This window comes from Phasianus colchicus, chromosome 1, assembly GCF_987193195.1.
Source record: "Phasianus colchicus chromosome 1, bPhaCol1.hap1.1, whole genome shotgun sequence".
Classification (NCBI taxonomy): Eukaryota; Metazoa; Chordata; class Aves; order Galliformes; family Phasianidae; genus Phasianus; species Phasianus colchicus.
The window spans coordinates 132,667,291-132,679,582 of NC_143436.1; the positions used below are offsets into that span (position 1 = coordinate 132,667,291).

At 38.2% G+C, this 12,292-nt stretch overlaps 1 protein-coding gene across 2 annotated transcripts in view; it reads left to right on the forward strand.

The window, feature by feature from the left end:
• Positions 1 to 12,292, forward strand: part of GABRB3 (gamma-aminobutyric acid type A receptor subunit beta3) — a 109,108-nt gene that overhangs the window by 16,440 nt on the left and 80,376 nt on the right. Inside the window, exon 1 of one of the 2 annotated variants that reach the window (XM_090126831.1) lies at positions 2,423 to 2,731. The exons of the other annotated variant lie outside the window; for it this stretch is intronic. The gene's annotated coding sequence lies outside the window, so the exon portion shown is untranslated. Of the gene's footprint in view, positions 1 to 2,422; positions 2,732 to 12,292 lie in introns of those variants that run through there. 2 annotated transcript variants of the gene reach the window in all.

A 12,292-nucleotide genomic window follows, 5' to 3' on the forward strand; every position in this document is an offset into this window, starting at 1 on the left:
GATTGGGCATCCACAGTTTTTCTGGGCAGCCTCTGCCAGAGCCTCACCACCTTCTGAGTAAAATATTTCCTCCTAACATCTAACCTAAATCTCCCCTCTTCTAGTTAAAATCCATTCCCTTCTGTTCTATTAGTATCTGCCCATGTAAAAAGTTAGTCCCCCCCCATTTATAAGCTCCCTTCAAGTACTGGAAGGCCTCAGTGAGGTCTCCCCGGAGCAAAAGTCATAAGCCGTCTGTTTTAGCAACACGATGGTGAAAAACGAAGCCACCTGAGACATCTGTTTATAGAAGCAATCTGTAGGATCTCCACTGCAAAATGCGTTCTCCACACAGAGTCAGCAGAGCCTGCCAGCACACTCCATAAGTTGGCCTTAGGGCTGCTAACAGGGATTGGTGCAGTTTGAGATGTACCCAAATGCTTCTCTTTGCAGGGAGAGACCCAGCAGGGGATATGTATGCTTGGGAAAGATAGTTAGCAAAAGCCAGGTGCAAGGCCCTGAATCTGTTAGCGAATGGATTACCAGAATGTAATACTAACTATGGATTTGTTCAGGGTCAGGTTGGATGGGGCCCTGGGCAGCTTGATGTAGTGAGTGACAACCCTGCCCTTGGCAGGAGGTTGTAAAACTGGGTTGGCTTTGAGGTCCCTTCTAACCCAAGCCATTCTATGATTCTATGAATTGAAATAAACATTGAAATCGCTTTTCATTTGTAGGTCTGAAAGCTTTGTATGCAGGAATTGAATGCTCTCATGGTGTGGGGCCATCAACAAGAGAAGAAGCAAGTCTTGCATCACTCAGCAGATGAGTGACAATCCCTGTTCTCCTGAGGTCCGGTCAGTTTTTGGCCAAAGGCTACTACAGTGCATCCCAGCAGGCGCAGGTCTGCAGAGTAAGGCTGGTTGCCCTATGACCGCATTAAATGCCTTTGCTGGCAGTTTACCTGGTTGTAGAAGTTCTGATTTGGTTCAGTGCACTGCACAGCAAGTTACAGTGGGAACTTAATATGTGCTCACAGAGGGCATCTCTTGTTTGGGGCCATCCAAAAGGAGTGGAGTTTTCATGCTGTCGAGGAGTTTTGCAGCATGAGCCAAGGAAGGTAAGATAGAGTGGCTAGAAGATTCACTTCAGAAAGATAATCACAATTAGGACTTCAGCACTAATGTAGGTAACTCAAACCCCAATTGACTTCTGTTTTTGAAATGAATTCTGAGGTTTAGTCATCACTTAATTAGCAACTTGCTCCAAAGCATTACCTTCATCTTTATTCTCATTTCTCTGCTGTTGATGAGAAGCAGGAGTAAATAGATGTATGAATTGCTATTTTGACTCACACCAAATATCTCTTCACCCAATATCTCTGCCCTATATCATGTCTCTGATTGAGGCTAGTATCAGATGTTTAAAAAATAGCATGAAAATTGATACTTCCCTAGCGAAATCTCCCAGCCTCTATGATTAAGTTCAGGAATATATAACAGTTATTTTCTTAATATTTAAGCTACGGAATATTACCTAGGTGAAGGTATCTATATATCTGTATAGGTTCTAGTCACATTTGTCCTTATAGGTGGTACTTTTTACAATATAATGTTTTAAGCACGTTGCCATAGTTGCTGGTAGCAGTCATTAAATTCCTAAAGCTGTCCAGTATCAATCACTGACATTGCAATAAAATCCTCGTCCTATCACTGCGTCACATTTCTGGAAGTTTCTTGCTCTCATCAACTGTTTCCTGTGAATGCTAGAAGACTTTAATTTAAAGATAGTGTAAAATACTGTGTGTGTGTCTATGACTTTAAAGGCAAAGTAATGTAAGCTCTCCTTTAAACCATAGCAGTTCAGAAATCTTGTGCAGTTTAAAGCAAATGGACTGCTGCTTCTAGTGCTCAAAATTCTTTCTGAAGCAATGTTTAAATTACGTTATTGTGAATTCGAGAAGAGAAAATCCGAATGTCTTTGGATATTCAGTCATGGATTAATTTATGTCTGAGACTGCTTTTCTTCAAGCTCCTTTTGCCTACAATACTGGATTCTGGAATATACAGTATAGGTTTGTGTAAGTCCTGAGATGAGAGTTTCTGATGACTTCAATAAACTTTAAAAAAAGAAACTGTAATACATTTTGAAAGCTGTTGGAATCTGTATTTTTAATACAGAATGGGAACTGAGAGAAGATGTGATATTCTTTCAAGAACTTGTGACTGCTTCCTTTTCAAAAGACAAAGGTTCAGAACTAAGTCATCATGAAATCTAGGGCAGGAAATCGATTAGAGATCAGGATTAAATATCACATCTCCTGAGATGGACGATATAATTTTTATTTGCAACATAAAAAGGTGGAAGACAGGATATAATTCCTGTGTCCGAGACATTCTTGAGGTAGGGCACTTGAGCACTTGTGCCCTTATCCAAGGGCTGGCCATGAGTTCCCAGGTATCACAGGTGTCATAGACACCATTTATGATGTGCACTACTCGTGCAGGCTGTTCACTGACTCGCAGTCTTAACTTCTCAGCATGTGCTTCCTCACATTCTTCACCTCATCACCTTCTTCACTGGAAACAGTATAGATTTCTTCAGACAAGTCAGTCAGTGCAGCCTAAGATGAAGAGCAAGTGGAGAATGGAGAGCAGGCAGGCAAAGGGAGAAGCTAATCCTCACAGCAGTTTTCTCTTTCTGTGGTGATGCTGTGAGCTGCTCCATTTCTTCTCTGGTGGATTATTTCAAGGTATTCCAAGACTAGTTTGCCAAAAGTTGCTGATGGAGTTGTGCAGGGAATGTTCCCCATGTTGCCAGACTGCAGTGCAGATTCCTGCTGGTATCGGAGGTGCAGACAAGGTTTCTGTCAAAGAATTAGAGTCCCTACTCTTGCATGGTATGAAGAATCACTGTAGAAACCTTCCAAAAGATGGCTGGAGTGTAGAAAAGGACAACAGGCATACAAAGTCTTTTCTTGAGGCTGCTTCCAGACACGAACTGAACTGAGTTATGAGGAAACCAGACTGCCATTTAAAGGCACTTTTATTTGTTTTTTCCTAGAATCAGCCAAAAAAAAAAAAAAAAAAAAAGTAATTAAATATTTTCAACAGAATATTTTTAAAATCTTCCTTGGGATCAGTCAGAAGGGATTTTATCATTGCATTTTTTTTGTTTGAAGTAGGATTAATTTTATATGAAATCACACTGAAATATTCACACTAATGTTTGAATAAAACAGCGCTTTTCTTCAAATATTTAATTTTTTTTTCTTTCTGAATGACAGAAAAAAATCAATACATTGTGTCAAAAAAGTGTCATTTTGATGCCATAGTACTTCCATCGATGCACAGGAAACTACAGTATTATTGCAGTCTACTTATTATGGTGCTAAGTGCTTCAAGCAAATTGATGTTGCTCATGTAACAAAAAACTGGCATAGGTGTTCCTGCTGAATCTGTTTAGAACAAATTGGAAAATAGAAACTCAGAATAGCCTTTATTTACTCAATACCATGTAGTAGCAATGGCAGAGCTAGTTCCATGCCTGCAGAAGCATATTGAAGCCTGAGCTTGATTGTTAATATTTTTATTGTTACAGCAAAGGTAACATCAGAAATTTAGCATATAATGATCGCAGCTGTGCTTTGTCACCATATTTCATCTCATGGTCTTGCAAATTTCTGCTTGAAACCAACTTATTGCATAAATATACTTACTTATTTGTTTGTTTATTGGTTACCTTTTTTCCTCAAGAGGCTACTGTGGAACAGTTCAGTCTCTCACAGTGTGATCCAGTTGCAGTTTAGAGAGAACTAAACCATACATACTTATCAAAAATTTCTCTGAGGAAATATACTTACAGTCCATTCCCATTATCCAATTACAGACACCTTTATGATTTTTTCTAGGTTACACCCCACTCAACAAAAGCCAACTAATTTGTAACTGCTATCTGTTCTTTTAATTTAGCTGAATTAGTGTATTAAGAATATGTGGGACAATGTTTGGTCCTTTTCACATTGGACAGGGGTAGATGTGGAGGGCTGTTAGCACCTTTTGCCTGGTGAAGCCTAGGATGAAACTGGTTATATCAGCCAGCAGTGTGGATGCAGTTTGTACCAGTAAGCTCTTAAATACACAACAAGGGGACTGAACAGAAACAGACTGTGTTTTTCTACATTGGGATTTTGAAAGTTGTTGACTGATGCATGCTTATGTTGTGCTGTTTATTCCTAGGTAAGACCACAGATATCACAATGATCACAGAATGCCCTAGACTCTCAGGATAGACCATACTGGGATAATTTTATACTCTTTGAGATTCCCCTGCTTACAGTTCAAGCTTAGGAAAATAACTCCATGTGCATACTGTAATGTGGCATTTGTAAAGACCATGTCATTGCATCAGAATAATGGCTGCTGCAGCAACAGGTCAGAATTAGAAATTACTCATAAAATATAGACTTAATCTTCTGTTTCATATGTAATTTGTCAATTTCTTTTTCCCAGAGATTTATTTAATAAGATTTTTTATGCTTTAACCACCACATATAATATATATGCTATATCTTCAGTACCATAAGTAGCCGTATGTAATAGTCAATTATCGTGAGGTGGAAAGTAAATATTGTAACTGAAATTGAAAGCCTTTCTCGAACTTGCAGTATATTCAGTGGAGATTTCCAATTTGACTGCTTCTTATAGCAGCAGAGAGGAACACAGCAATGAGATGACTTCTTGCAAGATCCTCATGAATTGCTGCAAAGCTTTTCATCTTGGTGGTGCCAACACTTGACATGCATCCCAGGCTTTGTCCTGCTTCCTCTGTCATGCACCTCATGTAGTTTCATAGGTGAAATAATTCCATGACCTAACATGTGTGCATCTGTCCAGAATATCTTAGTTCTGAAATAACATTTCATGTTATTTGGGAATTAGTATTTTGAAGATGCCATATATAATTTTTTTTTTCATTAAAAAATCATATTCTGCTATGCTACATTTCACTAGCTCAGTTTAGATTCAATGCCACAGAACAAAGTTATATATCTAGTTAATCACTCCTTCCTCTGACACCCAGGTTTTGTTCAGATTATTCTTTTCGGCAAGTTTTGTGTTTTCTTCATTTCTATATGAAATAACCAGGTGTCTAAGTGGCATCACTTAATCTATGTTAGTTACATATACCGGAAAATTCCTCAGTTTAAATTGACTGGAGTCAACCATGCAGTGCTATAAGGGAAGAGGGGCTAGAAAATTGCCCGATGGAAAAGAATCTGGGGGTGTTAGTTGAGAGCTGGCTGAGCACAAGCCAGGAGTGTGAACAAGTAGCCAAGAGGGCCAACGGCATCTGGGCCTTCATTAGAAATAGAATGGGCAGCAGGACCAGGGATGTGATTGTCCTTCCATACCGGGCACTGGGGAGGTTGCACCTAGAGCACTGTATTCAGTTTTGAGCCTCTCGCTACAAGAAGGACATGGAGTTGCTGGAATATGTTCAGAGAAGAGCACTGAAGCTGATGAAGGCATTGGGAAACAAGACAGATGAGGTGTGGCTGAGGGATGTGGGACTGTTTAGTGTGGAGGAGGAGAGGCTGAGTGGAGACCTCATCACACTCTACAACTGCCTGACAAAAGGCTGCAGCAAAGACAGTGTCCATCTCTTTTCCCAGGTGACAAGTGATAGGATGTGAGGAAATGACATCAGGTTGCACCAGGGAAAGTCAGGCTGGATATCAGGAAGAATTTCTTCACGTAGAGGGTGGTCAAGCATTGAAAGTGGCTGCCCATTGAGTCCCCATGCCTGGAAGTATTTAAGAAATGGGTGGTTGTGTCACTAAGGGATGTGGTTTGTAAGTGGACTTGGTGGCGTTTGCTGACGGTTGGACTTGATCTGAAGAATCCTTTCCCACCTAATTGATTCCATGGTTCTGTGACAACTGCAAAACAATTTTAGGACCAATATTTTACAAGATTGTAAGTTTTGGAATTGTTTCACAAAATACCAGAAGATAGGCAAGCAAAAATTTCAACTTCAAAAATGTCATGACTACTAAAAATATATCAACAGCAAAAATTTTTTTTTGTAATTTTGATCTTAACTAATGTTGTAGACTACCAGTAGTCTGTGTATGTAAGGGTAAAATAAATGTAAAAATTATTCATGTAACAATGTTCAAACAAGCTCATCATTATTTATAACTTGTTGATTGCTTAATAGAACATGAGTCATCTGAGCTTTCATTTGATTCTCCTTTAAGATATCTCATAATTTTGGGAATAAACAAAGACTTTGAACAATTTACAGAAGTGCGTCCTGTCCTGCTATCATTGAATTTTTAAACACGACATTTGCTTTTTGTTCAGATCCTGTTTCTGCTTGAACATCTCATATGCATTTTGGTAGAGTCTAAACACTATCTCCTTGTAAGGTAGACATTTGCCTCCAAAGTCCAGTTCTGTATTGCACTCAGTGTTCTTCATATCCAGTTAGAATTTTAGAAGGGAAAATCATGGATAATTCTGTGTTCTCAGAGAGGAGTAAGATGAGCCTTCACTAAATATTACTAAGGAGTATCCTTCTTTTAGACCTGTGGTGCTGGTAAAGCTAACTCCTGTTTTCATTCCCACCACGAGCATTTTTCTAAATACTTGCATACGATTATAAGATTTTTAAAAAGTCTTTTCAGCGTTTATTTTGATTTCTGTTTCCTGCACTAGTGTTTCTGGATATTTTTAATAGCAATTTAGATGAATGCAAGCAAATTTCAGAGGAGTGAGAAAATTTTGTCTTCTCTTTCCTGCAGTTTCACTACTGTATCAAAAGTTTTCAAAACCTGCAGTAGATCTCTACTTGCTAGCATGTCGTGGTTAAACTTCTAATGTATGCGTTTTCATTATTTTTACTGTACCCTGATAAAAGTTCCAGCAATTCTAACCTTCTTCCTTCTCTCAGTTATTTGAAATGTTCTTTTATACTTTGAGAGCTCAACAAAAATATCTGATGCTAGTGTCAGTGGGGTTCGTTACAAGTTTTGGTACTGTGGTAATACACAGTGCATATGATAATGCCTCCGGGCAACCACTAAAGGAAAAACATCTAAATATGCTGTGACTGACTTTCAAAGTCCCACAGCAACCCAAAGATTCTGGAGGCTCTATGTAGATTTTCTGCTCTGTTAATTAAAATGATTTCTTTAATGTAGAGTACCTGCCTCGATTGTAGTCATAAATTCCTAATCCCTTCGTTGTCATCTTTTAGAAGTGAGGATGATTTCTGACTAGAATTCTTCATTTTGGCTAAGTGTCTTTATCGTGTTCTTAAATGGAAATATGAGCAAATGTGGCATCACTGTTTGGGAATAGAAGCTATTTTAAAAGATAAATTTATCTTGCAATCTTTAGTATTTTCTATAACAGAGAGAAGCAGAGAAATGGAGAGTCAGGAAGAGAAATTGTATTCTTTCTTCTGTCCTAATTTCACTGCTTTTATATAGAAATCTCTTCTGTCCCTCAGAACCACTAGATTAAATCAAACTGAGGGTGACCCTCTCAGAGGGTAGTGACACACTGAAGCAGGTTGCCCAAGGAGGTTGTAGATGCCCCATCCCTGGAGGCACTCAATGCCAGGCTGGATGTGGCTCTGATCTAGTGGTTGGCGACCGTACACATAGGAGGGGGATTGAAACCAAATGATCTTTGAGGTCCTTTTCAATCCGGGCCATTCTATGATTCTGTTCTACGAAACTGAGGTTATCTGAGGCTCTCAGTTAATGCTTTTGGGAACTGGCTTGGGAGATGATGGCACTGGTGGATGTGGGCATAAGGGATGCCAAGGAGCGCTGTCCTGCACCAAGATGTCGCTGGGCTGTGGGATCCTGCAGAACTTGTGGTCCTTGAGTGCCTTTCCCTTCTACCAGCTCTGCCTTTCCTACCTTCTTCAAAGAGAACTTCCTTCAGATTTATCTGTGGAAAAACACCTAGATAACGGCAGCATTCTGCCCCATTCTAGTTACAGTTTTCTGGGAGATACTTCTACTTTATCTGTGGTGATATTATGGTACAGCAATACAGAAATCAATGGAAAATAAGGGGAGAGCTTTGCCAGAATTGTTAAAACTGGTAGTGATATTTTAAGGCGTAAATTCTGCACTGCTGTGAGGCATACTGAGGTCAACAGAGTTAAACACATTATTAATATTAAGTGACTTGCTAAACGCAAATAAATAAACATGCTTTTCTGCCTTGGTGTAATTGGGGAAAAGGTTCTTTTTAAAGCATTTATTTGTGGAAAAGTTTACTGGATACATTTTCAAGGTTCACAGTCCATTCAAAAATACAATTTAATACATGAATTTATATTTCAGGATAAAGGGATATATGCTTTAAGAGTAAAGCCTTATTTTTGCCTTACATTGTTTTCATGATTTGCTCATTTGAGAGCAACATCACTCTTGTGTACAGTGCTAGCTGGCACTTTGTTTTATGTCACGCAGTGTTTTTCCATTTACAGTTTTAAAACCAGAAGTGAATATGCTCTGGGAAGATGAGAAATACAGTTGAAATAATTGCTAATAATTAATTAGAAATTGTTTACTGCTCAGTGAAGCGACACCAGATTGACTTAAGGTTCAGCTGACATCAGATCAAGCACAAGAATAGTTTCTCTGACCACCTGATACACTGTAAATTAACACCCTAATCCTGAGATGATCTCTTCTTGCAGTGTACAGATATTGAAAAGATAAAGAGCAATCCAGTGTCATTCAAGGAGACGTAACAGATAAATATGTCATATAAGTAATCTGTATGGTGATGGTTTAGAACAAATGTGAGGGAGAGGCTGTCAATGGGAGGCTTTGGAGCAGATTTACAGTTAAGCAGTGTAAATCTCCATTTGTAAATTGTGTACCAACATGCATGCTTATGGAGAAGCAATTTTAAAATGTTAAATGACCAGATTAGTGGGATTACTCAAGATATTTTGCCTTTTCTGCAGTATGTATGCAAACAACAAGAAGAATTCTCCCTTAGTTCTGCAGGATTTTTTATGTGCTTTTTTTGTTCTTTCAGCCTGTATAATACCATCTACCTCATGCCCTTTTTTTTTCTGTGCACCTTCCTTTGATTTTGTTCTTTCCTCTTTGACTGATTTGTGCATGCAGGCTGCTGTGGAGGCATCATGTTCTGCACCACTGACAGGCTCTGTCTCCAAGGTTGAGACATCAGTAAATTTCACTTGCTTATTCAGATTTAGAATGAGATCAAATGAATAGCAGTGGACAACTTAAAAGAAACTTCTGGAGGGATCTGAAGCTTTAAGATGGTCAGTCCTGAGCTGTGTCAGTGTGTCAGGGCCAGAGAACTCAGGTAAATGGGAGCTCTGGGGAAAATAGTTTGTACAGCATTTTTGGGGTCTGTGCTAACATATGGCAATACTTTGGGATATTCAGTATTTTGTTTCTTCCAACTCACTTTTTAAAGTTTGTTTAAGTAATTTTAAGTTTGTTTAAGTTTTTTAAAGTAATTCAGGATGTATATATCTCATTTGAATAAAGCATATTTCTACAATACTATCATTATCCATATGGAAAAGTTTGACTTCCAATATTTCTTCTTCATTGCCTGTTCCAATATTTGTTGTCTTCAATAAACTTTTGACTTAAGATCTGAATCATTTTGGTGATATGATCTTAACCTCCAGGAATGCAGCTTGGAACTGGGGCATTGCAAAATCTATAGTTCACCCATAAATTCTGAACCAGTGCTGGAGCTGTGAGTTGGGCTGGACAGGAGTCATCTGGCAGAAGGCGCAGTGCAGTCAGGTGTGGTTGTGCTTTGCTTTAAGGCCATGGGCCAAATATGAAGTCTAATGATGGCTACTGCAAGTTGAAACTGATTGCAAAGCTGAATTGTATTAGTGCTTGCTAGATATAAAAATAATTAGCAGGGCGTTTTATTGTTTTATTAAGTTTGAGCAGTGAAAGTTCACATTTTCTCCAATTGCAAAGACTAGAAAATTCTAAAAAACTTTATGCGACTCCACTGTATCTTTCCTTTTTATTCTGAGTTTCTGTCAAAAGTTATGTGTCTCTGAACAGCGCTCATATAGTTAAGAACACTAGGCATCCATATGTGTGTAGTTGGGGTAGTAAATCAAGTAGGTAGTCAGCATTGAGAAATGGTATTGCAGGGGTGAAGTTAGAAGTTTCATGACATAGAAAAAAAAAAAAAGTAAAAGTTACAGGAGTTTGATAGGATCTATTTTCCTTGAAGCAGGCATTATCTTTGAGTTGACTCATTAGGTTGTTCCTTTAGAACATCTTTATGTAGGCCCCTCTGAAGTCCATCTTGACATGAATTTGGGATAATGTGGATAGTTCATAAATGGATGAAGGTAGCAAGTAGCGCCAGTTCTGTAAAGTAAATATTTGCTTAATTTCTTTAGTCTGATGTCAGGCCTTTGTGTGTAATAGAAAGCTCATTTGCTGGTGGAGGAGAAAGTGGGAGTATTTGGTTATAAAAGGGTATAGTCTTTAATTTTATAGTAGTTTTACTTACCAGCCGCATGTCTGGACCTCTTGTAGGTATTTCTAGCTGTACGTTAACAATAAATATCTCTGAAAGTTTTGGAGAAGAAAGAGGTCTAAATTATCTGAAAGTTGTAATGATTCATTATTCCTCCTTCCAATTCATTGACTTCATTGGCCATATGGCACTAAAGCTCAAACATTTTATTTGAATTTTCAGTCACTTTGCAGATAATGGCATCAGGGCAGATTGCATTGAAATCCATTGACCCTTATATTACTGAGAAAATAAAATGAATAATTGTCCTATTTTTTTTACATTTCATTAGGGAGTTGTAAAGTCTGCATGTTGTTTATCAAAAATATAGTCAGTATAGCATCACATCACTATTACCTGAAATCTGGTTACAATGTGGAATATTTGATTTGAAGACATCTTTTGTTATAACTCAGTATTTTATTTCTATGCGGGCATTTGTCTCCCTCATTTTCAGACAATGAAACCAGATTAAGAACTGATAAATGTCCATGTCATGTGTCTACATGTGTTACATACTTAGATTCAGTGTTTACATTTCAATGTTTGACCACTCAGTGAACTGCTGGTCATTTAACCAGTTAAATATGCACTTACCGAATGGATATGAAATGATACAATATGCAGTGAAACTGCATACTGTTGAAAGCTGAAATCTTACTATATTTCTCAGTCATAAAAATACTCATTTTAACTTACTTAGCTAACAGATGAAGAATAATTAAATTGAATCAGGGTTGCAAGACACTTTTAGCTTCCCTGTATAATTAATTGTTTAAGAGAAATGACCTGGGTTATAAACTATGAAGTCTGCTCTGAAAATAATGACTCCTATTTTATACATCAAAGGCGGATGTTGGTGGCATGGCAGTAGAGGTTGAACCTTCCCAGCAGTATTCCAGTACATTTTGTTGCCATGCAAAAGATGGCAGCAGAGGGGCAATCTGACACAATGACGTCTGATGTGGAAGTGTGAATGAAGCAAAGGTGTGTCACTAAATTCCTCCATTTGGAAAAAAATGACACCCACTGACATTCATCAACACTTGCCGAACATTTATGGAGACCAAACAGTGGTTGTGAGCGCAGTCAGATGATGGATGGTGCTTTTCTGCATTGGCAACCATGACAGTGGGTCACCACTAATGGTGGTGACTATGTTGAAAAAGAGAGTTTTGTAGCTGAGAATTTGCTCTATCAAATAGCGTCATTGTGCACTTTGTATCTGTTGTAGTTTCCATGGAAATAAATAGAAGGCATTAATTTCAGAGTGATTCATGTAGTTTAAGCTTGTGTACAGTTTAGCAAGACTGTTTCATACCATTTTCTTGACATCATCTCCACTTGTTTGAAAAATAATGGATGGAATGATAGCTGTTGGAAAGTTTGAAAAGACTGCGCTTGGTGTTTTCAGAGGTTTCAGCTACCTTCATAGTCTGACATATTCTGGCATATTTAATCTGCATAATTGATTGTACTTGAGACACAGTTTTTGATTTGAAGAATAAGAAAAAGCTATTTTAAAGTGAGATTCTGCTGAAAGTTGATGTTAATGATCAGAGAACGGGACTAAAGCTGCTTCTGGAGTTAGGAAAGAGAACATGGAACATTATGGATGCTCCAGTTTTAAAATACGGTACATCTCTTCTTTCACAAATCCTGTCACTGTTACTGCACATTTCCAAGTGTGAGATCACAGATCCCACTTCATATTTTCACGTGGCAGGGTGAGTAAACCTACTTTA